Here is a 26,358-nt window from a genome sequence, read left to right as displayed (position 1 = left end):
ACTGGCATCTTGTCCGTGGTGTCTCGTGCTCCCTGGAGTAGATTCCAGGCTTGATGGCTAGATGGATGGGTGGCTCATTTGTCATTACTTGGTCCTGAAATGCAGTACGATTTTGTGCTTCCTGTGTGTTAAACTTGCCCTGAAATTGTCCATTCTCAGTCCTCTCAGCTCTACTTTTTTTTTTAATGAGTACAATAGCTACCCCCATAGCTTCTGACGACTGGTCGTGCCATTAGGTCGCACTGAAAACATCAGTCCTGTTAAAGCAGTTGGATCCGGTCCGTAAGTGTCAGTTGCTGCTCTGTTTCAGGACCTTGTTACTGGGAGTTATGTCTAACGAAAGCAAGAGAGATCAGTAACCTTCCACAGTCACTTTGCACAGAGATGATGAAGTTGGAATTGCTAAGGAATCTGGATCTAATGATAGTTTTAGTGAAAGTGTATTGTGGCATAAATTAACAAGTGCCTCAGTCTGAATCTTAGGTTTAATACGAAGAGCCAGATGATGCACAAAAATGCTCTTCAGGTTGCTGTTTTGTGCCTATGTTTATCATCGGGCCGATCCTCTTGACCTAATCTTGTTACTAGATCACACCCACAGGTCAATTCTGATCATTAATCTAAGCAAGATCGTTAGGCCACGCCCCCCCACCTGCCCTGTTTACTGGTTCGACAGTCCAGCTGGGAGCAATGTAACATGGTCCGATGCAGCTGTCAGTTTGTGCATCTCTGATGAATAAACATAAACACCTGGACCATGCAGCACCTGGCCTGCGGGGTCCTAACTGTGCTGTGATGGCGTAGGCCGTGTGTTCTTGGCACAGTTTGGGTCTCCTGACAGGTAACGTACTGCGGTACATCACTGTCCTACTCCCACGACCTGAGACTCAACATCCAACGACGTGAAGTCTACTGCTGCTTCGCACAGATGTTTCTTTCCGTTCCGTTCCTTGCCAGTGTGAAGCCGCCCCCCCGCCCGTCTCGTTATTTCAGCACTGTAGCCAAGCTCGGCGCCTCATCACGCCCGATCGCTCGCTGTCACGTCTGCTTCCGCGGAGACGCGCTGAGCCCCGATTCGGCTTCTTCCTGGCTGGGAGCGACGTCCTACCGAACGGCACCGAACACGACCTGTCACCTTTCGGCTTGAGGAGACCAAGGACAAAGCTAACTATCTACCACAGGCCCTCAAAATCAGCCAAATGAGCAAACAAACGAACAAATAAATATATAATCCCCAGGGCGTGATCCCATGGGCCGCGCGTCTGCAGGAGCTCCTGTGATTTTGGCTTCTGTCACACCAGATACCACGCGGAACCCTGCACCCCCCACTGCTTCTCCTCACACTTTTTCCGAGCTGTTTTGTCGGCACATATTGACATAAAGCTACAAAGAAAACTCCACAATCACACTGCTGCTTCATGCATTTCCAAACTGCAGAAAGAGGACAGGCAAACGTGTGACTTATTTTTAATTATGCAAATTCCACCTGCATGGAGTTATATTACAACTGATTATATTACATATAGCTTATATTTAACTAACCATGCTCCAATCTATAATAATAAATAACAATAATATTTGATAATTAATAATAAATGTTACAATAAAACACAACAACAATGCTATTATTATTAGTAGGAGTAGGATCATTGTTATTGTATAGCAGAAATGATATTGTGGGTTGGTCAGATCCAAATAAATGCTTACAAAAATAAAAGGTAATAACAAATCTTGTACATAATTATTGTATAAAACTATTTAAGTAACATTATCTTATAATTTCTTATAAGAACAACCATTGTCCCAAAGGAAAGCTGATCCACCAATTCTCGTTTCACAATGGGCTAAGTGCTTATAAGTCTGATGTCTGGATATCCTAGACAGAGTTGTAAATGTATTTCCAGGTTTACCGCGGTTCTTAGTTAAAAACAGTACCTTCTTTATACGGAACCATTAGAACGGAAGGCAGTGGGGGGGCGGTGCATGCATACTGGAGGGGGGAACTGGAAAACCATAATTACCTCACTTACGGGATGTAAACTTGTCTGCTCACCAGCCCACATGAGTACAGTGCAAGCAGCATATCCTCACCGACATTCTGTGATTTTATTAAATATCTGTGAGATGATCCTTCCCCTATTAATATGCTGTTTCCGTACATTACATGCTGTGGTTTGAACAGGGAAACACAAGGCTAGGATAAATATTTAATGTCCAGAGTAGATGGTATTGAAAATATAAATGATGTTGATAAGGTCCCTAGTGATACTGCTCTTGCCTAATATGATGACAAGGACTAAGTTCTGTTTGTGTATGAATTTTATGTTATATATTATCATGCATAGCTATTAAAAGTTAGATATGTATACAGACACATCCATTTGCCAAATGGTTATCCTGGTCAAGTTTATGGGGGGGCGGAGCCTATCAGAGGAAGCACAGGGCTGGAGAGCATGGTAGAGAGGGTGGCAGTCCATGGTGCTCAAATTCACCCAATCATACCCTATGGCCAGTTTATAATTACATTTTACCTATTTAGCAGACAGCTTTATCCAAAGCAACATACAACTGGGAAAGAAGGGTCAGTCAGTCCCTGGATCAACTGGGATTAAGGGTCCATGGTGACTTCACTTTGACAACCACGGTATTTGACCCAATGACCATCTGATCACAGACAGTGTGTCCTGATCCACTGAGCCACACACCACCCCTATACAAGCCAATTAGCCTGACTGTATGTTTCCGGATTGCTAGAGGAAACCTCCACACGACATTATGACAGTGTCAAGGAACTCCAGTCAACTTAACGTCAACTAATACCAACACATCGCAAAAGATCTGGTGTTGGATAAGCCTTGTGACCAACAGACCATGGGTTTAAAGAAGAAACTTTGCTTCCAAGCATCTGGATAGGTGCTTCACCAAAACTACTGATACAAAAAATGCAAATGAGAAAAGCGCAAGCTTTGAAAATTTCTTCAGATAAATCAGTGCTCCAAGCAACTCAGTATACATTGAAATATAATTAAATATACTTGCCTAAGACAACATATGCTTGAGTCTAGACTAGAACCCTCAGGATATTGAAATACTGAAAACTCAATGTTTGGTAGAGATGCCTGGAATTCCATCCTGTAGCAACTTAACAATTGATTAAAACATTTTTCCCCCCACATTGGCATTAGGGATTTACCCAAAGGGCATCTCCGGATCTTCAATAAGAAGCTCTGCAACAAGGTAGACAGCTTTACACTTGGTCACCCCAAAGAGGCAGAGAATGAGGAGAATCGAGGACCAACCTCTGCGTGTCCGTCAGCTACAGCGGGAACTTTGTCAGTGTGGGTCTGGTGACCTGCAACCTGAGAAAAGAAGCGGACTGGTGGGACATGTAGGAATGGAAACTTCAGTAGGCATGTATCAATGAATCGCGAATCGGTTAAAAATCGATGTAAATGTATAATGATTTAAACTGGCTGATGTGGGAAAATGAATCGTTACTTTAGGAGTACTTCACGGTACTTTAACAGAAAAAACTGGTGTAATATTACATTTGATTTCACGACGTTAGTTCGACGTCAGATGTCACTGCGTATTCACGTCGACGTCGTACGTTAGTTTTTGGTTTTGACCGAAAGCGAGATGGCGATCGAATTTGAAATTGAGGACACACCCCCCGATCTTAAATCAGCAGTGTGGCAGCGTTATAGCTTTCCGGTAATCACAAACGAAAACGGCGAGAAAAGCAAAGACAAAAACTGCTTACAAACATTGTAAAAGATATGATAACATACACAAATACACAACGAAAATGCTATAGCATGTCCACCGGTAACACAGTGAGCTCAATTCACCACCGCCAGAGTGAAGATTATTAAAAGGGCAAACCACGCTAAATAGCTGCACAATCAAGCCTTAGTTTATTTGGTAACACTTTATATTAAGTGCACCTTCATAATTCATTCATTATGCATTTATAGAACATTCAGTGGACCTTCATAATGCATTCATAGAACATTCATAAGCAGCTTGCAAGTACACTTTAACATCCTAACATCCCTTAACAGCTTTAATATGCATTAATAACAAACATTACATGATTATACAATTATAGTGTTTGTTATTATATAATGATTGTTATTAATGTATTTTACTGTTATTAAGGGATGTTAGGATGTAAAGGTATACATGCATGATGTTTATGAATGATTTCTGAATACTTAATGAATACATTATGAAGGTGTACTGAACGTTTTATGAATGCAATATAAAAGCATTATGAAAGTGCAGTTAATTACCGCTTATTTGAAGATTTTTTTTATTTTGATTTCAGATTTTTTTTAAACAGTATTTTATTCAATTTCAGTTGCACTGTTAAGAAGAGGACACGTTCTGCCCAGTTTAGAAAGATAAATAAAGGAATATTTTGAATAAATTTGTCTGCAGCTCATTCTGTTAAAAAATCATGAGAAAATCGTATCGTGAACTCAGAATCGTGCATCGTATCGAATCGTGAGTTGAGTGTATCGTTACATCTCTAGTCTTCAGTTTATATAATTACCCAGGGATTGTGGCTATTAATGGTCTTCAAAGGGCTTGTGTTTCTGAGTATGTACTGAATCACAGAGTGATAAATCAAGTAATTGACTGGGGGCCACTCATAATACATTACCTCATGAAATCTTGGCTCTGAGGCATAATATCCATCCATCCATCCATCCATCCATCCTGTAAAACACACAGGTTTGTCATTATATCTTTGTGGTGACTCTCCCTTCATTTCTATGGATAAAACTCTAATCCCAACATGCCGACCTTAACCCCTACCCAGCCCTAACCAAACAAAATATGTGACTTGTGATGTTTTTATTTTTTTGTAAAATTGAGTTTCCCCCCGGAAAAATGTCTCCACAAGGTCAAACTAACAGGTTTTTATTACACTGTTGCAACATTAGGTCCCCACAATGTCATACATACACACACTAGGAGCACTAGAAGCTAATCCAACTGCAATACCCAGAGGAAACTCACACAATACACACATCACAAAAAAAAAAACACACACACACGCATGCACAGCACAGAGACGGGATGAGAAACCCTAACCCTAGAGGTATGATGCCACAGTGCTTCCCTGTAAACCACCAAGTCACCTCGTCATTACACGCTGCGAGAGAAAGGTACAGAAATATATTAACACAGGGGCCTAATGTTTACTCTGTAATAGCCGGCACATTCCGCGAAACAGGTACAGAGGCTTTTCCTGCTTGCAGGCTGCCTCGCCACACTGAATGATAAGAATGTCCTAATGAGGCCTTGCATCGTCCTCATGCATGCCGTAGCCGCCTCATGGGGGCGATTATCTCCGCCGATGCCACTCGGAAAGCGGCTGCCCGGGCCTGCGATCCCGTCAGGAATTTCAGGGGCGACGCGGGACAGTCGGGGAAGGTGTGGTAAGTGGTGGAATTAGGAGTAACAGGCAGACAAACAGAGTAATGAGACGCGAACGAGTTTCCAGCCAGTCTCTTGACCGGAAAAAAAAACAAAAACCCGAAAATACTGTAATAAGGCTACAGGATTGTCACCGGTCTCAGTGGCTAGGAGCAGTCTGCCACGGACGGGTGCCGGAAACAGGGACTCCCCGTGGCAAACCCCGCAGCCGCGCATCAGTCGTACGACTACAGACGCGCTGGGGCGCTTGGTGGCACCGGCTGACGCCAGCGACGACTCATACCGTCCCGTCGTTTCCCTCCGGTCCTGATTCTGTCATCAGGCACCTGGGATGTAAAAGAAACTCTGCCTTTACTGTCTCGACATTTCAGCCCGGTGCTGAAAACGCCGCTTCTGAGAAATCAATTTTCAATCAGTCAATATTATTTAAAAAGCTCTTTTAAATGATACCTGAGTGTGCAGTAAAGTGCCGAACAAACGTAAAAACAAGAGCAGGGGTAAAAAATAATAATAAAAATAAGAAAAAACCAGCAGCAGTTAAATATATATATAAAGAACAGTGTAAGGCCATCCATAAAGGAAATAGCATACGGGAAAGTATTCTTAAATAACAGAACCCTTTTTTCAACACTGCCCCAGTACAAAACCATCACATTTAATCAAATTTACAGCAGATGTACTAACCTAGACTCCTCCTTCTTAACCCAGTAAACATTCATGCCCCACCTTTATATTTCAGGGGCACCACATTTGAAATATTGCTCCTGTGGGCAGAGAAAATGTCATTTCTCATGTATCCTGAAGAGTATGATGTGTGTGTGTGTATATATATATATATACTGTACACATATATGTGTATATATATATATATATATATATAGAGAGAGAGAGAGAGAGACACACACACACACATAGTGAGTGTAATGTTCTTATGTTCTTCACAAAGGATGCATGGTAAGGAGAGCGTGATGTTCTTTATGAGGGTGAATATTTAGTGGTTGAAATGGAACCCAGTATCTGGTATTGAATTTGCAACTGTAATTTCAATTACTTACTTACTTACTTACTTACATCCATCCATCCATCCATCCATCCATCCATCCATCCATCCATCCATCCATCCATCCATCCATCCATCCATCCATCCATCCATCCATCCATCCATCCATCCATCCATCCATCCATCCATCCACCCACCCACCACTTATCCCGTAGAGGGTGGCAGCTTTTATCTTTTCCTATTATGATATTATGAGCAGCACGGTGGCTCGGGGGAAGCACTGTGGCCCCCAGGTTTGGGGTTCGAATCCTGCTCCCCTGTGAGTGAAATTTGCATATTCTCCATTACTCTGTTACTATGGGTTCCTGCGGCAGTCCAAAAGCATGCAGTAAAGCGTGAAGTGCTGTCTCTGAATTGCCCAGAGTGTGTCCTGTGACAGACTGACATCCTGACCGGGGGGGGGGGTGGCCCCATGTCCCGTGTTGCCTGGGACGGGCTCCAGGATCACAGTGGTCCTCTACTGGATAAGCGTTTATAGAAAATGGGTGTAAGGATGGATTATTGCTTATATTATTAAAAACTGCAGGTGGTCTTTTCCCAAATTCCAAACTCTTCAGGGCATTATTGTTCATTTCCTGAGAAGGAACCCCCCCCCCCTTCTGAGGGTCTTTTTGGCACCATACGATGTTCAGAAAGACTCTGTCCCTTCAGCTTGTGTTATGGACAATTCTGAGTTTTTGCACGTCAACGTTGCTGTGTTGCACTGCAGCAAGGATATACATCACTACAGCGCTCAGTGTCACATCAAGCTGGGGGTGGCAGCCGCGGGCCTGTGGGCTGGGGTGGGGGGGAATACAAATGGAGACGAAGGAAATGGCGTATATGACAAAGTGTGACTGATAAAACATCATTCATAATTTATTACCCTAACTGTGACACGCGGCTGCAGTCAGTGTTCGTGACGAAATCGGAATGCGGTATTTCATTATATGAAATGTGCGCCGTTTATTTCTTAGCCGTTATCAATTAATAGGACATTTCTCAGGGATTCCTGCAAAATTAGACACACCAAGCCAGTCGACGGCAGACAAATTCTGGCTACTGACCAGATCAGGAAGAAAAGAGCTGAACACGTGAATGGCACAGAACCGCAATAAAAACACCCGGAAAAATGACGAACTGTAGCTACATTTATCAAGCTGACACATTTATACAAAGCGTACAGCTGAGAAAGGGGGGTCAACCAGACCCCACAACAGGGGATTACGGGTCTGGCTCAAAGGCCCAACAGTGACACTGCTTTGCTGACCACAGGATTTGAGCCAGCAACCGTTCACTCACAAGCACAGCATCCTAACTCACTAATTGATCTGTTTAAAATAACTCATTTGAGGACACTGTAGAGAACTTGCTTGAGGTTATTGCTGCCAAAGGAGGGTTGACCAGTTATTAAATCCATGGGTTTAAGTTCTGTTTCCAACCTACATTGTGATTGTTTGAATGATGTATTCAATGCATATGAGAGCAACACAATAATTGGTGGGTTATCAGTTAAAGCAAATCGTGTTTGTTCATTATTGTAACTGAGATAAAGATCAGATGACATTTTATAACCAATTAATCCAGAAAACCAGGTTCACACCATAAGGTTCACATACATTTTCTTACTACTGTATATTAACAAGGATTGCAGGTAAATAATTGAACATGTTAACCCATATACATTTAATGCGTCTACCAGAGTAAATTAATCATCCATCCATTTTCTGAATCTACTTCTTCAGCACTGGAGCCTGACAGGACACAGTGGATGGGTTTCCAGTGAATTGCAGACATAAATTAAATATACATTTTTACTAATTTATATCTTGAAGTATCACATTTAAAATATGCATGTGATCATAATAAGCACAGCAATGCAAAATTTAGAATAGCTATCCGCAAGAAAAACAGACAATGACGCCTAAAAATCCTCATTGACCAATGTGTTGCACGCAGAGGTGGAAATTTCAGGTCCAGAAAGTACAAATCCAGACCAAGGTTTTGTTTCAACCAAGCAGTTGAGTACTCTGTGGTTATGACTCTTTATATTCAAGTGGTTGGTTGAAACAAAACCTTGGTCTGGATTTCTATACTTTCTTGACCTGAAATTTCCAAGTTATTACAATATCATTGGGAGGATTTTCAGAGGAGGTATAAAATCTTCCCACCATACATTTAGCACTGTCCTGGGAGGTGGGGCTGGCGGAAGCTACTTCCTGGAGTCAGTGCCACGACGGAGACCCCTGCCTGTGCACACTCCTGCGGGACCCCAAAGCCGGACACCGGCATCGGCTCTTAAAGGGCCAGTTCTCACTGACTTATGCAAATACACACAGCTTATACCTGAAATCAAAGGGATCACTCTGCTCCCCAGAGCTCAATCTACAGTCAGTGTATGAGTCAGAATGCCCCCCCCCCCCCCCCCGCAATTCCTCCACACACCTCCACCTTTTTAAATGTAGTCATTGCAGGAGATAATAAAGACCTTCTTGGACCAATCATGTGAGTTGTCCTTTTTTCAATTATGTTATATTGTTTTGTTAAAAAGCATAACCAACAACTTACGTAAAATCTACAGAGGCTGTGTAATCACCTCATGATGCCTGCTCACGGTGAGATAATAGCTACCTTTTTAATGGCAAAACCCTCGTTGACCTGAAAGCTTCATCACTAACTGCCAAGAATGTTGACGACTTATTGGTGGGTTTTTCCTTTTTCCCCTCAACTCCCCTGTCATTCCGACCAAGGTTCCTCTGCCTCTGTCATCACAGATCCATCGAGGGCTTGCCGTTTACCTTCCAGTGCCTGAATTGTTTCCAGAAGACCAACAAACATATATCAACTTAGGAGGCATCTTGGATTTGGCCAGTGGTTTTTGTGCAGCCCAGTGGGCAGGACGCTGTGGCAGTGTGTGGAAGGTCTCTGGTTCAAATCCCACTTTGCCAGAATAATTTCACTACTGGCCTTTAACCCCCAATTGCACCAGGGATGGACTGGCCCAGCTTTCACAAAAAAGGCATGTGGCTTTAGATAAAAGCGTCCGCTAAATGAATAAAGTATACAATATGAAGTCAATCAGGAGACGACACGTTTTAGAATGTGATGTCCCGCAAGTGAAGAAACGCAACCCCGAGTACAAAATCTGCCACCTTCAGCTGAATTGTTGCTTTGTTGATGTCTCTGCCCTGGTCTGAACCCAAGGTGGGAACAGTTTCTTCCGAGATGCTTTACAGCGAACATGTATTCCTATAATTACCTCAGCGGACGTGTTACAGAAAAATAAATAAATATCAATATTTTGTTTTTAAGTGGCTTTGCAAATAATGATTTGTCATAGTTCTTCCCTGACCAAAGCGCAGCTAATGAGGAGAACAGGAAAGGTCTTAGTTTTGGCTAGTACAATTAGCATTACAAATATACAGTCTTAGATAAAAAGGAAATTGCTTTTGTATATATACGTATTAGCTTATCCTTTAAATAGAACACTCTGTCCATATTATGCAGCCAAAAGCATTTTAAGTTTTATCTCTCGCCATGGTTTTCTTTAGCCAAGAACTTTAGACGTCCTTTAGGATGGAGTCGAACGGTCTGTCCCATTTTAGCCAGACTATGAGAAAGCTAAAAGCTTAAAAGTGTAATAACTAAGCACATTAGAAAAGCAAGCCAAGCAATAAATAAATTGAGTGTTGCTTTAAAAACTGCATCAGTGACATCTCACCACATCCCGCATCCCCAGAAGCCGTCACTGTTCATTAAGACGGAAGCTTGCGATTGATACTTCGTGCTTAAGCTGGTTCTGTAGCTGCCTCCCTAACGTACAGTATACTGTACCCGCAAGCTGCTGAACGGATAACAGGGCCGCTTTCCCCTGCTTTTGGTTGGCCGTCAGTACACTACCTTCCTGTTAGCAGAACACATTCAGCACTTCTTGAAGACACACTAGAATAATCAGGTGTCTAATTTGTGCAGAATGCATAACGGCTTTGTGTGCATTTTGAAAGTTATCCCAGATCTGACTATGGAAGTCTAAACTTGAAAGCATTTACAGCCTGTGAAAATTCATCAAGTGTCAGAAGTGTTTTGTGGAAAACAGTTGCATATTTTTATAATGTGCTTAAGAGTTAACAAGCTAAGTATGTTATCATATTATATTGTCCTGCAATATTATTGTTAATTTCTTTATGTGCTTTATATAAGTTACAGATATGACCAATTATTGATTTGTTATAACTTAATAATCATGTGTATTCATTCCAGGAATAACATTTTTATTTATAAACTTTCAAAAAAAATTCTTGACTTTTTCTTTAAGAATGAAAGTGATATGCAAAATGTCCACAGCAGGTTATAAATATAATCCTGATGTAAGTTTTATTTTTTCATGCAAATAGTTAATAAATTTTGAAACAAAAGAAAATATTACATGTGCTAAATACTAGACATCTGAAATTAAATAATGCTGTTTTCTGTAAACATCTCTGTACAGTAAATGTATCAAGGATACCATGTCGAAGGTCAATACTATGTTTTACCTCTTACAATTAAGATCAAATTTCCAAGGGTATAAATAAAGGCCAGACAATCGGGGACGCCGTCAATTTGTTTGTGCTTCATTATCCTTCATTATTCTTCACTGCTCTTTGGGATTAAATTTTCATTCGGAGACATGAACCATCCATCTTTCGGCACATGTCATCGGCTAATGCCTCGCATCAGAAGACAGATCCTGTATTTTTAATTAAATTAAGAAGAAAAGGTGCACACTTAAAACTATCCTTTATAATTCACTTGATAATGATGCACAGCAATTACAGTTTCCTATGGAAAATGTTGCCATCTTTTACCACCTAATCACTCTTCCGACTTCCAGCTCACAAAGCCTATAAACCAGCAAACGTAGCTGTCAGCATAATGAAATTGAACGTGATTTAAGGCGATGCGAATATAATTTAATTCAGAGCAACATTAATTTGCTATTCAGTAAGGGAACGAATCGGCCAAAGGGCAACAACCATGTGTTTACTGTGGACACCAGGAGCTCCACAAGGGCAAGGTCACATGGCCATTGCTGTTCCTGAGTTCCTGAGCAACAGAAGTATACTTTATTAGTCACTATCATGTAATATGATAACAAAGTATTTAAAAAAATGATTTCCCAAAAGACTCTGTAGATATTGTCCTGAAAACTGTCATGTTGCTATGTGGATTTTGTGAGTTCAATTTCAAAGCGTCCCGATCTTCTAACGTTTTTTAGTAATTGACGATTGTTTGAAAAATGGCCTAATTGTTTAGGTGACACTTTTATTCAAAAGGACAATTTAGCCCGAGGCCTATTCAGGTTAACCACCTTGCCCAAGGGTACTAAAGCAGTTCCTAGGATTCAAGCCACTGACTCTGAGGTTGTGGTTCTGTGTGCGTCGCCACATTCCGTACAATCAAACACAATCTGATTGAGCCACTATCATACTTCGACAGGTATATCCTTCGCTGTATTAAAGGTCACTGTCCAATGGACTTGACTAAATTCCAGTGTAGCTCGTGACCAAAGAAGGCAAGAGGCATTAATATAACAAATAGCATTGGAACTTGTGAACCACTCAGTCCTGGGCTATTATAACGTACCTTAAGGCATTCTTATTTTTCCACAGCTAATACGTGCTCAGCAGTGGACGCTCAGTAAAGCATATTTCATACTACTGTAACTGACTATTCATATCACTGTGCAATTATTTGCTATATTCATAGGACAAATTTGAAAATAATAACAGTTCCATGGTACATAGAGCCAGAGCTCTGATATGGCGAAATATGTACTGTAGCTAACGACTATGTCTATATTTTTTCTGTTTTTAAATAATTTGCTATTAATATCTACCTAGAATGGAGTTTCGTGTTTAAAATGCCAGTGCCATGTTAAATTTAGTTCCATTTTGAATCTCTATATTGCTTTTTGCACTGTTAAAAGCAAGGGTTCATATAAAATAATTCTGACGAAATTTGAGCAGCTCAAAGATGTAAATTTTATGTGAACGCATTCGCACTATCTAGTCACAGCCAAATCTAAATGACTTAAGCAGTGATCAGTGACCAAACATGATCTGTGCCTAACTGGAGCACAGTTGTAGTATAGCTACTCACCGCATGACCTACCAGAAGTTACATGAGCTTATACAATTTACCACGTAAGTCAGGAACGCCGGCGCGTGTCATTATCATATATATTACATTTCCATTTGCCCCGTGCTTCTCCCTCGGAGGGGCCGACGAATCACTTTGCTCCACTTCCCACCTGGATCATGCGGGGCGACCTCTGGAGCCATCGCTAAACGCTAACCGCTACTTGCTCCAACGTCTTTGCCAACGGCGGGACTGGCTTCCCTTGTAAAAATTAAAAATGGACGAAAGGCAAAAAAAGTTCCCCATCCTGAGGCCAGATTCAGGCAAGAGGTCCTTTCCATGGACCGTGAACGTGAACATTTTGCATGTTTTCGCTCATACCCATTTTCCTTTCACCGCGATAGGGGCAGGACTACGTGGTGGCCGGTGGCACCACCACACAGCGCAAACTGGCTCCCCTTCAAACGCATGTTCAAGGGCTTAAAATGGAACTGATAAACCAATACTCCCAGCAAACGGGGATTTGATGAAAGTGGAGCTGCCTGTTATGTTGTGAGTTCAAGGACCGGGTATGAAAATACAGGCGCTTGCAAAGCAACTGAATTCCTCCTGTTGACTTATCTGCAAATTGCCAGTACTCACCCCCCCCGACCTGCCGGGAAGGCTGTCTGTTTGGGACTCGACTTTGGAAGTTCTCTCGATGGACTGAGCAGCAAAACAGATTGAACAGACTTTCAATGTACAATGACAGTCATGCCCACGAGATAAAGATAATCAAGACGTGAGATTTATGAGGATTCTCTACCCTTTGTCCTGTTTGCTGTCATCAGAGTCAATGTAAGCCCTCTTCCTTATGGAGTATAGCAATAAATATGTTTCCTGCTGTTGCTGTTAATTAAGTTTTCATCTCTAAAATTATCTTGAATGATTACTTAGTAACATTGTAGAACAACATAAATAAAAATAAGTGCACACACATACATACACACACACACAGACTGTACAGTTACTCCATCCACATTGAAGGGGTTAGGCTTAGCGTTAGGGTTAGGCATGCATCTAGGGGCACGATCTGGAAAAACCATGTAAAATTCTTAGGTCTCCTTGGCGAGCGAAGCGAAAAGTTACGAGAAACATGAGATACAAAGATCACTGCGAGATACCATGTGAGAGGCTGCCGTAAACACACTTGGCCTCCTTCAAACCAGCTCTGTACTTATATTTTATGCATTTATAAGTCACTAAACTTTTTTTGGGTCATCTGTGGCTTTTGCAAAACAATTTACATTTCATCTCTTACGCTGACTCCGCAACATATTAACACCGTGATGGGGAAAGTTGTGACGCAGAAGCAAGGGCGTAACTTTGGCTGGAACATTGAGGGGGGGGGGTGTCGAGGTCTCCACCCATTACAGGGGAAACATGATTATTGGGGGGTCATATTGGCTGGATCTGATTCTTGGGGGGGTCATGACCTCCCTGGAAATTCCGCCCATGCGCAGAAGGGCCGACAGTATACAGAACAATGTTCCATAATATTAGAAAATATAAATATAATGAATTTAGAGTTACCCATTGCCGACATGCTGACATTTAAGAGTACTGTACTATTTGGAAGCCTTACTAATCTACTAACCTATCAAATATCACTGGAACCCCACCAACAGATTCAGGTTCTGATGGGATGCATCTCAAAAATCATTCCTTTCTCCTCCTGCCGGGGTCTCCTGCCTCCATCGGCCCCTTCCTGCAGATAGACAAACGAATCCCTCACGCAAACAAAAGATAAAATTGACGTGTTATAATTTGGCTGTGGCAGATTTCCAGCAGGAGCGGGGCGTCGGCAGTCAAAAGGCTGGAAACCAGCGAGAGGCAAAATAACTGAAAATGCTGGTTGTGGAGATATTAAATTTGTCTCCTTGTCACTTATGGTTGTCTCCCGTCTGCGTTGTGCGGTAAACTTGCCCTAGATGCAAGCAAACTGCAGTAGCACAATAGGGCTACCTGATAAATTCTCCCTTTTAATAACCACCGTGATCTTAATATATATTTATGAAGGCTTCGGCCTGCCCAAGCCTGCTTTTGAGGACAGCAGGTGGTCAGTGGATAAAGATATTGCCTGGATCCAAAGGTATTTTCAAAGGCTACTTAGCCACAGAGAATAGCAGAGCTCATAGAGATCCACAGGTGTCCCTCTAATCCCAGGGCGCGAGCATGTGCCAGGTGACGAAATGGAAATTAAGTTTCAGGATTCAGCTTCGGGGCTTTCAAGCTGACCCACTAGGGAAATGTTATCTCTAACTGTTACGGCTGAAGGGGGAAAAAAAACGGCAATTGGCCGCAGACAGGTTTTATGTCTGGCTAGTCTCAATGCTACACTCTCCCATCGAGGACAGATTCCTCAAAAAATCGGTGGACAAATTAGTCTTCCGGAACCTTCTGGAATCATCTTCCAATCATCTTGGAAAGCGTGTCAGGGAAATTTTAGATTGGCCATGCCATGTCAAATATGTAGTTACTGAGCAACATTTCAGACAAAAGTTTAGATCGCCACATTAATTTTACTATACACCATATCTTTGAATGTGCTGGTAACATGGCATTGGAATTCGTGACCATGTAATAATTAGTCTAGTCTACTGTTCGCTGGTTCTCTTAATCTGCAATGGATAGGCCAAAGAAAAATTCTTTACTCTGGATTCATTATAATTGCAATTGCAATTGCAATTATGAATTTGCAGTCAAATATTATTCACCCACACAATCTGTACTATTTTAAAATTATTACCTGTTTTTGTCTAGTGTGTATAACAGAAAAATTGTCTGCAGAACTACCTCTCCATCCAACCATGATATTCAGTTTAGGATCACATTGCATTCAGTCCATTGCAAGGCACAGACTCGAAATTTAAGACACTAACTGATCTAACTGTGTATATTTAGGCTGTGGAAAAAAATCGAAGAACCTGGAAGACACTCCCTCAAAAAACAGAATCATATCCAAACCCCCCACTGTTGTGACACCTGACTTGTAGAATGGAGCTATATCAGAATATGCAGAGATTTTAGATTTTGGGCATCTTACCACATGGATTGCGTGCCGCCTCTGCTCTGTATGCGTGTGTGGAGTTTGAATGCTCCCCCCATATCATTTTGTTCCCTCCCAAAGTACAAACACATCCAGTCAGGCTAACTGGCATCTCTAATTGCTGCAGTGTGTGGCTGAGTGTCCTGTGATGGACTGGCCTTCTGCCCAAGGTGTCTCCAGCCCTGTGCTGTGATCCTAATGGGTCGGTTAGGAGATGAATGATAGATTGACACCTGTGTTTTGGGCTAGCTTGTTTAAAGAGGATGAAAATAAACTTGACCACAGTATCCACCATGTTTTTATGTAAATAAAAGATTTTAAAGATTAAAACTGTAACACTTAATTCAGTCCAATGCATTTTGCTCACATTTCATCAAACATCAGCTCATAAGAACACCGTGCACTGTAGAGTCTGTATAACACATCCGCAGAAGTCAATAAAATATTTGAGTCGGGATTGAATCGGACAAGCTGTCTACAGTGAACATGTTAAAGAGTCCTATGAGTGAACGCAAAACGTTATGGGGGGAGGGGCTGTGATTTATAATAATGCCATCAAGGTTATGATGCCTAAATTGTTTCCGTGGAGTAAGATTTACTGCAAAATATTATGCAGTGGCAGATTACAAGTTAACGTTTAACGCTATTTTCCAGTGCTATTGCCATCTCCAGTCATGGGGATCACTGCGAAAAAAGCCATTAAAGTTTTCTTGTCTTTCAATTACGCAAATGCTTGTTAATTGTGAAATTAGTGTCTGTCTTCGGTGTGCTCGAACCCTTATGTATATTTTACACTCCCACTAATGATACAGGGAAGAGGAGGACAGAAAGGAGAGTTTTTTTTTTTTTTTAAAGAACTAGCATCTTTGAATAATTTATGTTACTTCCGGCATTTTTCCCCTCAGCATCACGCTGCCACCTGATCTTGGTGATACATTTATTAATCTGGTGTCTGCATGTCTTGCAGACCTCGTCCAACTTCGCGTCTTTGAAGTATATGCTAATCCTTTCCTTCAGATGAACAAAAAGCATGCGTTTGATTGCTCCAATACCAACATAATGCAAATCATTTTGGCAATCAACTGTTCTTCCCAAATCAAGAACAACAGAAAAATGAGAAGCTGAAAGAGTAAAATTTCATTGACCACTTCTCATGTCGTGTTTTTGTACTTTTGTACATTTCAGATTCTGTATTGATTCACTAGCTGATTATAAAGTCTAAAATGGGAATAAAGTAAGGAGACCCATTGACAGAAAGAGAGATACCCTGAAGTGTCAGTGAAACAATGACTTTTCAATCAACGATCATTTTAGGTCTTCCTGCTACTATTAATACAGCATGGTAATGTCCCTAAACCATTCAAAACTTCAGTGGCACCGTTTTGTTTGTGCTCTGTTACAAAGAATAAAAATGTAAATGGTTCATTACAGTAGCTGTTTATCTATTGAAAAAAAATGTAAGGAGTTGAATCACAAAGAAGAGAACTGGAGACTTAAGCCCTTGACTCATTGTGTCGAAAATATAATGATCATAGTGGACCTGGTGAAAGAAAATATTCAGTATGTTTTATTTTACTTTAGATTTATGTTGCGTCCCTCTTCCACACATGGCTACTGGCTCTGACAGAATAATCAGTAAAAACTTGTCTGCTTTAATGAGAAAGACTGCTGGTTGTTTTATTGCTCTAGACTTTCGGGAGCTTAATCTTGATAAAACAAACAAACAAATGTATATATAAATTATTTCCCCAAAGCATTAAATGAGGTATATTTTACTAGAGGTCCACATCTCCCGCGCGTTTTCTGGGAGAGCAAATCTTTACTGATGACGGGCAAATTCATTACAGGATGACAGAGAAGGGCCAGAACGTTGATTCTGCCAGAATTACCCTCTGCATTCTACAGCACCTGCTCTTCCGTTTGTCATCTATAGAATCCATCCATTTTCAATAAGCACACGCAGGCTGGTGTGAAGGTACGGAGAGCCCACCACAGCGCATTGATTTGAAGCGGGCATCGCCTAAATAATGTTGACAAAATATGTATATAGTATATATATAAGTCAGCTGGAAGTAAATTTGGGTCTATAATTATCTGTTTGCCATTCAGTATGAAACATTAGGCGATTGCAAAAAACATTCTTTATGCAAAGTCATAAATTCCTAAAGAAATCGCAGAAAATAAATGCATGCCTCATCCTGGCTGGGATTTTTACAATGCTATAAATAGCTAAATATAATGAGAATAATAAAAAATAATTAAATAAAGGGCTGTAACAAAACTCAGTAGCAAGTATCACCAAGAGAAAAGCAAGCACTGGAAACAAAACAGTGAAACTTAAGTTGCAGAGCAGAAACATGTAAACCTTCGGGCTAAAAAAAACAGGATGGAAAACAAAGCGAACGGTAAAGAGATGCAGCAAAAGAGCCACTCGGAGGGATGAAAGGAAACCCGAGGTCATATGCAACCAACTGTGCACGGGCTTAGTTAATGAATCTCGCATATATGCAATTTACGTGCAGACAGGAGCCGGAGCAGAGCGCGCCTAACCAATGGGCATCATTAATCGCGGACGCTCGCTCGCTCCCGTGAGCCGCGTCTGTTATCTCTGACAAGCCTGAGCCTCCGGTTCGGGTTCAGAGACTTTTTTTTTTTCGGGAGCCCCCGTCTTGCACCAGAACCCACCGCTCCGTGACAGCCCGGCTTTGGAGCAAACTGACACATGTCACAGGTATGTCCTCATGGCTGCAGATCATACAGCAGGGAATACATTAGACAGAGCAACACATGTTCCTCTTATATGGGGCTTATATGCGCGTGAGGACCCACTGTGCAGTGCTGCGGTGCCCTATATATTTATTTTTAAATATTTTGTTTTCTGATTTTTTTTTTTTTTAGCTCTGACATACAGGGCATCTAAAATAAATTTGATCGCACCACTTCCCCAAGTTGGGATAAATAAAAAAAATACAAAATGTAACTCTGGAAAAGAAATCTCTATAAAATAGCTAAAAAAAACATCCACTGGCTTAAGGCAATATGTTTAAATAATGAGCTCATTCTTTGTGAGAACTACAAACCTGGCCAGTAATGCCTTTTTTATGTCAGGTTCCGGTGGTCTCATGCAAGCCTCTTTACAGCTGGGGAGGTGGTAACTGGGAAATGGAATGTAGCTTCCCCCCCGGCACTGAATTCCTATTCTGAAGACTCTGTCTCAGGCTCCCGGGACGCGAAGAACCTTTGCACAGCCAGGATGTGGAGGTGGTGGCTACTTCAATTAAGGTTACCGATGGCACTGGGCAGGCGTGCCTCCCCGCAGCCCGCGACATGGCACGACCCGGGTTTATGCTACGCTTGGAAGCTAATTGGATGCTACTTATTTACACAGTATTCCGAGGTGCTGCGGCCTCAGAACAGCGTACTTAAGCGGATGCTGTTCCCCTAACACATCTATCCAGAATCACCCATCTCACGCTGGTCTCCTTTACCTTGAGATACACACACGCTGTGTGGAGGAATCATGGCAAGAAGCCAAACCATTTCAGAAAAACAGGGTGACCTACACGTGATGCGTATTCCTATTGTACTTTATCTCGCTGGCACAGGCCCTGCGCTTCCATTACGGCGACCGTGCGCTGCTTCATAAACCATTTCCCCCTTTGCATTTCTGGTATTTGCCCCAGCTGTTAGGTACTGCCCCCCCCCCCCCCTCACAGAGAGCACAAACAGGGAGTGGAACCACAAGCGAACTTGGGAGTGAGGACATTCATTTATTTGGCAGATATATCCAAAGCGATGCAGATTTGCGAAAACAGAATCAGCCAGTCCCTGGAGCAATGGTGGTTAAAGGCCCAATAGTGACACCACTCTGTCAACCACAGGATCTGAACCAGCAACCTTCTGATGTCGAGCACAGCATCTTAAGGCTACTCAGAGTATACAGTGTTTTAACCCGAAGCCGACCAAGAAACACCTCAATACTGAACCAAAATGGATTTCCTCCAGAGTCACTCTACACCTGAATCTGATTAGTTCTAAGAAGGAGGAGACAGTAGGACGAGGGTGCAGTTCCCGCAGGGACACACTGAGGCCGTAAGGACGGTCACAGAGTCACGAGGAAGTCACTCAGCCTCACGTTGTTTAGTTTATCTAGTAACTCGCTTTGTCCTAAAATGTCAGACCCCCCCGCAGGCTCTGGCAGCTCTCCGAAGGTCTTTCTGCACCTCAGCGGGTCGGGTACCTGGGGGAAGCTGTGTTCAATAAAGCTCTAATTATATTTGCAGACAAACTGCTTCGGAAAATAGAATGTAGCGAATACTAGCGGCCAGCCCATCCTACACACTGGTGGTGGCTGGCATCTTTACATGTGAACAATGAAGCTTGAATTGTGGCTGTGAATCACAACACAGCATAAGTTATAGGAAGCAAAATCCTGTTGCAATTTTTTTTTGCATGTGATCAGCTTTAACTACTTAGCCTCATTTATCATGTACTTTTTAAAGATAAATTTTTTTGGTCCCTACCAATGCTGAAACCAACACCCTTAACTTGTACAGTACTTACTGCATTTACTGTTACTTACTGAGTATTATTTACTAAGAAGTATTTTTGAATGTTTTCAGTAACTTTCCCTTTTAAAGTTTGTCATTTTACAGAGTTTTGTTTTAACAACCAACTATAAAGTAGTCTAACATTCATTTTAGAAGTTTAATTCCAAAATACTCTCACATGCATTGTAAAATAAAATTATTTCTACTATTCATTTAAAAATAAAATTCTCAAATTACCCATACACTCCTCACTAGAAGGTTTAACGGTATTGTATACATTATTATATTTTATATTTTTGCATCTACAGAAAGTTATGCATCCAAATAAAATTTCAGTTCAGCAATGAAAGCCTTGCACATATGCTGATATTAATAATACACACATCTGAGTATGGGAATTTGACTGGCGATATCTTATTATACCATGATTATGTGAGGTCATCGCTATAATTTGCCCAATAAATAACATTTAATGCTCGATTGATTGATTTACATGAGATAAAGCTGTGTCCATAAAACTAATGGCAATAGCTTGAGCAAGAATATTACGAAAGTCATTTAAAAATTATATTTTGTATTATCTCTTCAAGCATTGATCTCTGCTATAAAGTTAACTTAAAGTAGACGTACAGTAGCACTGACAGACAGATGCTGCGCCTTCTGAAATGTTTACCAGTCCAAGCATAAATGCACTCCATGAATATAGATGTCCGGTTTCTCTAATCATTCCTTTGACCTTTACATGAAAGTCTGAAATCTCTGTTAACGGCATGTATAGCCGAAAATTTAATGCTATGCAATGAAGCTGCAGATCCAATAACACTTAACCATCGAATCCTTGTCAAGGTCATCATGTGAAGAGCCGAAATGTAATCCATGAATCTTTAACATGGCATAAAAAGTGAGGAATCCATTTACATTTATAGCCACGTGTGATTTACATTTATAACGTAAGGAAATCTCATGGCTCCTTTTCACCCCGCAAAACCAGATACTCAAGCACAACTTCAGCTGGTGAAACAATTAAATCTGACACATCAAAAAGTCAGTATATTCCAAAATACTTTAATATCAAAATACTTTTTAAAAATATCTTGCAAGCTGGATCGGACCTACATAATTCATATATATGTTAATGTGTACAGAACGTGTGTTTTTAAATGACCATGCACAAACATGTACAGAAACTTACAATGTACATAATAGTTTGTGTCGTGTTAGTTTGTATAGCCAAAACATGTACAAATTTCACTTTCATTCATTCCCTGTTACCTGGTGGTTGATATTTTCCCACCATGCGAGGTTCTCTATTTTGGAAAGTCATCCTTTGAGCTCTGGTCTTTTCACCAAAGTAACATGGTGTGAAAGTATTTTTTTCTCTTCATGCACCTGTAATAAATTAGCACTGTGACACGCGTTTAAAGCAGTGTCATGTGGTTAAGTGCGTAAAGGATTAATTTACGGTCTTCAATGACGGCTTCACAATTTAAAAACAATAACTTTGCATGGTGTCCTTCTCGGGTAAATACGTGATTGGCAGGGTGGTCTGATTGGTCAGGTATGGTGAGATGGGTGGAGCCTCTGGAGTAGGTGAGGGAAAGGTGGTCAGGGCCAGAGAGTTAATGGCAGAGCTTACAAGGCAGAGGCCTGCTAAGGTCACCATACTAAAGTACTCTGTGGGTTTAAATGGCTGGGGTGACAATGAAAACACAGCTGTCCGAGCTCAGAAGAGTCAGAGCCGGTGTCCCATGATGCTGTGCGAGTGGGGGGGGGCAGCTGATGTTAATGCTTTTCACAAAATAAAAATCCCCCAGCAGTCTGCCTACACAAACACATTTTACACCAGCAGCTGCTGGTCATGCATTATGCTGCCACTGCTTACCAGAGCATTAAAAACGATTACAAAAATGCGCAGCCTTGGTTTGTTCACAAATACACACACCGGTTTTCTGAAGCTAGTGCGGATGTTAATGTGTTAACAACAGTCAGATGGGGTTTTAATGTGTTAAGAACAGGCAGAGGGGATGTTACGGTGTTAAAAAAAGGCAGAGGGGATGTTACTGTGTTAAAAACAGGCAGAGGGGATGTTACTGTGTTAAGAACAGGCAGAGGGGATGTTACTGTGTTAAGAACAGGCAGAGGGGATGTTACTGTGTTAAGAACAGGCAGAGGGGATGTTACTGTGTCAAGAACAGGCAGAGGGGATGTTACTGTGTCAAGAACAGGCAGAGGGGATGTTACTGTGTTAAGAACAGGCAGAGGGGATGTTACTGTGTTAAGAACAGGCAGAGAGGCTGTGAACAGCACAGCTATAACAACTTAAGTTAAAGTAGTGGTTTATAAATAAATTATTGCAATGAAAGTATTTGTGCAGAGAATGAGATGCAAATATATTTCTACAAAGAATTCTTTCTGGCGTAAGTAGAGTAGAGTGACTCATTCCGTCTTTCACATTACGGATTTTAAGCTGCTTTCATGCAGACAGGTTTAGTGTGAGGCCACCTTCAGCATCACTGACAGCCCCGCCCCGCACCCGCACTCCCCCCCGAGCCAAAATAAGCCCCCGTCTAGGTGGTCTCATGTACAGAAAGACGCTGTGTGGCATGTTACTCAAATTAAATCCCGTGGTCTAAAAACTCCTGACTCCAACTAAAAGTTACTCAAACTCTAGTATAAATGTGCATATTTCTCAGGGATGCAGGGATGCCGTTCCAGGCTGAGCCTGAAATCAACACGGGTTTGATCAGACCTTCCCACCTGATCTTTGTTTCCAGTAGTTATTTTTATTTTTCTTCAGTTAGTGCATGAAAACATACCCCACCCCCACCCCCCCTGGCACTTCTGTTTCTCTTTGAGGATTATTATTTTCTTACTGTGCTGATTGTCCATTCCCCCACCAAATCCTCGCTTTCCTGTTCATCCCAAAATGGGAAAACATCCCTAAAACGGAGTATGCCTCCATTTCCCCAGTTTCCCCCGTCACACGGCTCTCCTCTCCAGCTCAGGCGACATTCCCACATTATTAGGAGGTTGTCTGGCCTCCAGCCCCCTGCTCCCGATATACGTTACTGCCAGTGCGGTGTTTCGATTCCATACATAGCAGCGTAGCATTAGTCTGAAACCTTAACACGAGGCAAACAGCAATAGCTGTCTGATTAGAGATACTTCAGCGCAGACAATTGTGCTTTTCCGTGTAGTTTTTTGAAGGAATGGGGGCAGGTTGGTTGTTTCTGGGGCCTCACTCAAAAACCCCCCTTAATGGCTAAATAAATAGCTAACGAGTAGTGGTAGAAGATTGCAGCTAGGTGGCTAGTTCGCAGATCAGGCTCCTAAATAAAGAACAGGTTTGGTTAGTATTTAGTGTAGTGACTATTTGTGACCATCGGGGGGCTCAGACCTCAGGGGCGTGCAAATGTGTGGTTTAAGTTGTGGTAAACACTACCATTGCAAAGGAGTATAGTTGATGCAACAGGAAGCAGGGCACAGGGTGCAGCAACGGGTTAGGATGATGTACCTGTGATTGTAAGGTACCGGGTTCGAATCCTGTGATTGACAGAGTGATTTCATCACAGAGTCCTTGACTAAGACTCTTTAACTGTCAGTTGCTGCAGAGGCTGGCTGACCCAGCTTCATCGATTCTATGTTGCTTTGGATAAAGGAGTCCACTGAGTAAATAAGATGTAGACAGAAGGTGCACCATGCTACCTAAGCACAGGATTGAGGCATATGGTGATATTAGTGACATAAATTTGCACCACCAGCTTACAAACAAACCTTTCCTGTCTGGATTGTGTTTAAAGTATGAATACTGGCTTATAGAGTCATGCATTAACAAACGGAATAGCATTTACATGTTATATTCCATTAAGAACTGAACTGGCACAGAATGTAACAAAAAGTTACACACACCAACATATATGTGAATGAGTGAAACATGGGAGTGGAACTGAACTCACGACGACACAGCGAGGTACTGTATGAAAGTCATGCATGTGAGGAGATGACTTCCCCGTATGGCGACCATATAACTGGCCCCCAGCATCACTGCTCCCGTCCGGGGAAGATGCCGGACACTCAGGAGGTCTTACACATCTCAGCAGCCCAGGGACGGCCTGCATCTACCTTAGGGTCTGAGTACAGGAGCAGAGAGGGCCGGATGGAGGGATGGATGGATGGATAGATGGATGGATTGCTTTTCCTTAAACTACAGACAATACAAAAATAAATAAATAAATAAATAAACAGAAGCATTTATTTGTAAATGATCTGATAATCATCTTTTGGACATTTAATAATGACATTTTATTGATCCCAGTATGGAAATTTTCTTTCTGCCTACCCTCTCTATAGCAGGTGGGTGTAGACCTGGCAGCGATGGGCAGCTACCAGTAGTGGTGCTCCTGGGGCTGGGGGTTAAGGGCCTTGCTCAGCAGCCAACAGGCATGACCATTCTGCCAAGGTGGGGCTCAAACCAACAACCTTTGGATCACAGGCGCAGAGGCTTAATGCACTGAGCCACATGCTGCCCCTCCTTGATGCATAGCAACAAGTATCAATGGGCATTTATATCAGGATTCCTATATACAAACTCCCCTTTGCTTGGAAACCATCATTTTGGCTCTGAATAAACTTATAATAAATTCTAATGAGACTTGTACCACTTTTTACGGGGGTTTCGTTCCTGATAATGTCTTTTTCACTGTGACCCAGTGGTTGGAAGATAGATAGATCGATGGATAGATGTTTTAAACAACTTTTTTTTTTCTTTTATTGCACAAATACTGTAAGTTTCCCAATTCTTGAGATGATAAACTGTGTACCCCATACACATAAGGTGTGGTCAACAACCTGGATGATTCCAAAATGTTTACATACTTTGTTGAATTCATCTATCCCCCCTGACACACGTGTAATTATCTTTTGGCCACGACAAATCTGCAGACCCCCCCCCCCCCCACAAGTACAGATGACCTTGTCTAACATTAATTATTCCTACCCCCCATGATCTATTCTTAATTCAGTCCTGACCACGTTGCACTATCCCAGTCGGTCACGCCATGAAAATATTTCGCTGTGTGCGTGAGCGCACTGTCAGATACGGCTGATGGGCCACGTCTCCGCCAGGTTCGGCGTCTAATGGTCCTTTATTTACGGAGTGAGGAACACGCGCGGAATTTCAACGACGGTGATTAGCACGCCGCGATAGCTTTTCAAAGTCAGAGCTTCGTCCCTGTGGATATTTTTCCTCATTACCGACCGACTCCGATCCCGGCTCTGTTTCCCTGCTGTCACGCCGGTGACAGGAAGGGGGCTCTCCGGGTCGGGAATGACGAGGTTCAACAGAGTTCTAAAGTGAAGCTCCCGTGACGCCATTAGCATCCTCAACAGGCTGTAACTCATGTCACTGTCCTTCACCTTAAAAGCACCTTCAGAATAAACAGACAGTAAAGAAAAAAACTGGAATAAACCAGGCTACCTGTATATATATGTATTGTGTTTCTGGAGCACGAGCAGAGAGAAGTATTGGGGAGTAACTAACCTGCACCCCTCGAGATGGGTTTGCTGTTCCTGGGACCCCACTCAAAAACCCACTTGACCCCTTCCCTATAGATTACAAAAACTAAATTAATAACTAATGAGTGGTCAGAAGATTATAGCTAGTTAGCCGGTTAGCAGAACATGCTGCTTCAGCATCTCCCAAATATGGAAGGTATTAATTTAACAGTATGTGTAGTGTAGTGAGAAGATGGATTTATGGATGGATGGATGGACAGACTGGTGACGGACTGACCTTGGGGGCCCAGCGCATGTGTAGTTCAAGCGATGGTAAACACCGTTGCTAGTGCAGCAAGCCAGTCTTCATCGAGGGCCCACTAGTTTCCGCTTGAAAATGTAAGGAAACAGAACAATAACAGATACGGGACCATTTTTATTTACTAGGTTTGAAGATGCTAGCTGGAAGAGCGAGTGGGGCAGGGGGTGGCTGTCACCACCAATGTATCCATGGACACGATGCTTCCATCTAGACATCAGTCACCTCTGGCCTGAAGCATAATGACTGTCATCATGCCCTAAATCTCTACGTTACTCCGGCTTTCTGTAAGCTAGGACTG

The 26,358-nt window shown here is 42.0% G+C and overlaps 1 long non-coding RNA gene across 2 annotated transcripts in view; it reads right to left on the bottom strand.

The window, feature by feature from the left end:
- Positions 1-26,358, bottom strand: part of LOC111844152 (uncharacterized) — a 61,058-nt gene that overhangs the window by 16,529 nt on the left and 18,171 nt on the right. For both annotated transcript variants that reach the window (XR_002838322.2, XR_002838321.1), the window contains exons 2-3: positions 4,670-4,725; positions 3,300-3,359 (exon numbers count right to left, since the gene is read on the bottom strand). This is a non-coding gene — a long non-coding RNA (uncharacterized lncRNA). The remainder of the gene's footprint in view (positions 1-3,299; positions 3,360-4,669; positions 4,726-26,358) is intronic.

This window comes from Paramormyrops kingsleyae, chromosome 9, assembly GCF_048594095.1.
Source record: "Paramormyrops kingsleyae isolate MSU_618 chromosome 9, PKINGS_0.4, whole genome shotgun sequence".
Classification (NCBI taxonomy): Eukaryota; Metazoa; Chordata; class Actinopteri; order Osteoglossiformes; family Mormyridae; genus Paramormyrops; species Paramormyrops kingsleyae.
Note: the sequence above shows the minus strand (reverse complement) of the source record. Positions and strands in the feature narration are given on the sequence as shown.